The following is a 4,464-nucleotide window of genomic DNA, read 5'->3' as shown; positions in this document are numbered from 1 at the left end:
GCCCTCACCCTCGCCGTCGCCTCCCACCACAGGGCAAACGGCCCCCGCCCCTCCCCCCGCCCCCTCACGCCCGTCCGTTTTCCCGCCCTCCGCCGCCTCGCGACGCCCCTCAGCCGCGCGCCACGCGGAGGGCGGGGGGGGGGGGGGGGGGGGCAGGGGATCGCGCCCTTTCCCGCACTGGGGGAGGGGGGGGGAGGCCGTCCCCTCACCCGTCTCAGCCGCGAGACCGAAACCCAGTCTCGTGAGACGTCTCGCGCCCCTTCCCGCCCAAGGCGGCGCCCCACCGGCCTCGCGCCTTTCCCGCGCTGAGGACCGGACGTTATGAGGCCGCCTTGGCTCGGCTTCCTTCCCCATCCTCGAAGGGAACCATGTGGGAAAGGCGCTTCAGGGCCTGGGACTACTGGCCCTGGGTTTGGGAAGGCCATGCCTAGGGGTACTAAGGCACCAAAACGGGAGTTTCATTAACCATGGGCGGGGCCTCCGGGAGCAGAATTCCCACTTTATCTGGGTGGCAAAGAAACACTCACTCGCCCACCTACTCACTCATTCACTGTCACCCACTCACTCATTCACCCACTCACTCATTCACAGATACCCACTCACTTCCCCCCACTCATTCGCCCACCCACCCACTCATTCACTCACTCTTTCACTCTCTCTTTGGTTCACTCGCACTCATTCACCCGCTCATTCACCCACCCACTCATTCAATGACACCCACTCACTTCCCCCCACTCATTCACCCACCCACTCATTCACTGTCACCCACTCACTCCCACTCATTCACCCACCCACCCACCCACTCATTCACTGATACCCACTCACTTCCCCCACTCATTCGCCCACCCACCCACTCATTCACTGTCACCCACTCACTTCCACTCATTTGCCCACCCACCCACTCATTCACTGATACCCACTCACTTTCCCCCACTCATTCGCCCACCCACCCACTCATTCACTCACTCTTTCATTCACTCTCTCTTTTGTTCCACTAACACTCATTCATCCACTCACCCACCCACTCACTCATTCAATGACACCCACTCACTTTCCCCCACTCATTTGCCCACCCACCCACCCACTCATTCACTCACTCTTTCATTCACTCCCTCTTTTATTCACTCACACATCCACCCGCTCACTCACCCACCCACTCACTCAATGACACCCACTCACTTCCCCCCACTCATTCACCCACCCACCCATTCATTCACTGTCACCCACTCACTTCCACTCATTCACCCACCCACCCACTCATTCAGTGATACCCACTCACTTTTCCCCATTCATTCACCCCCTTACTCCCTTACTCACTTACCAACCCACTCATTCATCAATCCACTCACTCATAATAATGATAATAATAATTATTGTATTTGTTAAGCCAGGCACTGTACTAGGTGCTGGGATGGATATAAGCAAATTAGGTTGGAACAGACCCTGTTCCACATGGGGCTTACAGTCTCAATCCCCATTATACAGGTGAGGTAACTGAGGCACAGAGAAGTAAAGTGACTTGCCCAAGGTCACACAGCAGACACATGGCAGAGTCAGGATTAGAACCCATGACCTTCTAACTCTCAGGCCCGTGGTCTATCCTCTATGCCACACTGCTTCCTTCTCCTTCACATCCTTTCCCCCACCTGCCCATTAGGGCCTGTAACTGGGGCAAAGATAAACTGAGGGTGGGAGACTTCATCACACACAAATGCAAGCGGATAGCCCACCACTCCTCTCCCGCTGGGGACAGGACTGCTCCGGAGAAGCAAGACTTCATACCAACGTCTCTCTCTTGTCTTCCTGAGAGCGGGAGTTTTCGCTAACACTGAAAATGATGGATGGGTAAAGGAAAGAAACTTGAAATATCAAGAATAAAATGCCCCCGGAAGAGACCACGGTTGGATGGGCCATCAAAGCTTCCCTCTGGCCTCGAGTTTCCGGGGACACTTCCATTTTGTTATCTTTCGTGGGATGGGGCAGCCCCACTCCAATCTTGGTTTTCGGGAATCGAGAGCCCGAGGTTCAGTCAGGGTGCGGGATGATGTGATGGGAGTGAGATTGAGGGTTTTCGGTTTTAGTTCCCCCGAGGGGAGTTGCTTAATACGAGGACTATCTCAAATGGTCCATGTGGTGCCTTTTGTCGATGATTCTCAATTTTAGTCAGGGCTAACTTTGCCTATGTGGCATCAGCAAGAAAAGTGATTCAATGAGTCAGATCCACCCCTTGTCGGTTAACATGTCTGAAGATTCATTTTCAGGCTCAACTGTTCCTTGTTCTTCAGGATATGGAGGCTTAAATTTAGATCCACTGTTCACCAAAAACTCGTGTTTTCCCAATTTGATCACAGTAAATTGTCAATCCATGCCCTTTGCATTAAACCCGTGTCTTTCGTTCAGGGAATCAATATACCTCATGATGAGATATCTGGAATTCTTGAGGAAGGGCTCTGAATCTTGGAATCTAGGTGTCCTGTCGCCCACTTCTCAACTATATCATTAGGGAATTAATTCATGCTGATACTTTTCATTATTTCTTCTGCATATGTTTACATAAAGCCTTTAAAGGGAAAAGCTGAAAGTACTTTACAACTTTTTAATTATCAAATAGCTCTTCATCCTCTCACCTTCCCTGTGAAGTTTTACAGTTCCTCTTCTGCTACTTTTGCTGAGCTATTTTTGCCTTTTAAAAAACTGCAAAACAACAAATTTCCCCTTTCAATATTAAAATTAAGCTCAACGTTGGGCTAGCAATTTAGCAATATGCACTTGGTCTGGGCACATTTGATGATATCCTGTCAAAACTCCACTGAAACAAATCATGAAGCTGCTGCCACATTGCCCAGATCAATACAGTCATTGAAGACAAAGTCCACACAATTAGAAACTGAGGGGGAAAAAGCCCACAAAATCAAAATATGATTTGACACCTACTGTGGGAGTCTTCTGATATAACCTGTGAATGCCACAACCCATTACTCAAACCTGTCATGTTGGTTATTGCTAGGGTAGGGCATTTGAACATCCCCAAAGTGAAAGCCTACTTTACTACCAGGCCAGTTTATTTGATGAGTGGCCGTGGATGATCCCAGAGGAGAGGTTTTGTTTTTAAGTCTTTATTATTAACATTATTATATTAACATTATTATTCCGGTATTTATTAAGTGTTCATTATGTGTCAAGCCGGGATAGATACAATTGGGTAGCACCTCTTGGTTGAGGATGTGATTTTAAAAAGGCTTTGGAAGTAGGAAGAGTGGTGGTTTGTGTGGATGTACTAATAATCGTATTAATAATTGTGGTATCTGTTAAACGCTTCCCCACAGCACCTGTATATATGTATATGTGTTTGTACATATTTATTACTCTATTTATTTTACTTGTACATATCTATTCTATTTATTTTATTTTGTTAGTATGTTTGGTTTTGTTCTCTGTCTCCCCCTTTTAGACTGTGAGCCCACTGTTGGGTAGGGACTGTCTCTATATGTTGCCAACTTGTACTTCCCAAGCGCTTAGTACAGTGCTCTGCACACAGTAAGCGCTCAATAAATACGATTGATTGATTGATTGATACAAGTTAATCTGGTTGGACAAGGTTCCTGTGCCACATAAGGCTTTAGTGGGAGGGAGAACAGGCATTTAATCCCCATTTTACAGATGAGGAAACTGAGGCACAGAGGAGTCAAGTGACCTTCCTGATCTGGAGATACTGTTTAGGATTTTCTTTCTTGGGAAGATGAGGAGGTAGGTCCCCTGCCAACGTTTTCTTCCCCGCTCACCCATAGCCAGCCTCGGTGCCACTTCCCGGATTGGGAGCAGGAAAAGTAACGCTGTGGAAAAGTCACGAATGGGTGATGGATCCACATTTAATATGCAGTACTTGCGGGCTAGAGTGACTCCTCTAATGGGGATTTCTGAGCATGCAGTCAGAGAAGGGCTTTTTAACACTGCAAAAGGAAAGAAAGAAAAGTCCAAAAGACGAGTGGGACCAGCGCTTTGAGACCGGCAGTGGCTCAGGAAATATTACTGGAGGTTGATAATAGCGATGGTAGTCTTTTCCCCTAACTGAGAGCCCATTTCCTAAAAGTACCAGATCAGACTTTCAAAGCTGCCGTCCTATTTCAATCCTTTGTAATCTGGAATGAAAGATCAGAATTCCCCCCAGCCCCCCACCTCCCTTCCCTCCAAGCACCCCAGATTCATTCATTCAATTGTATTGATTGAGCGCTTACTCTGTGCAGAGCACTGTACTAAACTGGAAAGGACAATTCAGCAATAGAGACAATCCCTGCTCACAAGGGGTTTACAGTCTAGAAGGGGGGGAGACAGACATTAAAACAAGTAATCAGGCGTCAATAGACATTACAGACCCCTCCCACCCCACGCCCCTGCTATCTTCCCAGATCAGACACCAATCAATCAGCCAATCAATCCCTGGAAATGTAGCAATGCCTTAAACCC

This window comes from Tachyglossus aculeatus, chromosome 11, assembly GCF_015852505.1.
Source record: "Tachyglossus aculeatus isolate mTacAcu1 chromosome 11, mTacAcu1.pri, whole genome shotgun sequence".
Taxonomy (NCBI): domain Eukaryota; kingdom Metazoa; phylum Chordata; class Mammalia; order Monotremata; family Tachyglossidae; genus Tachyglossus; species Tachyglossus aculeatus.
Note: the sequence above shows the minus strand (reverse complement) of the source record.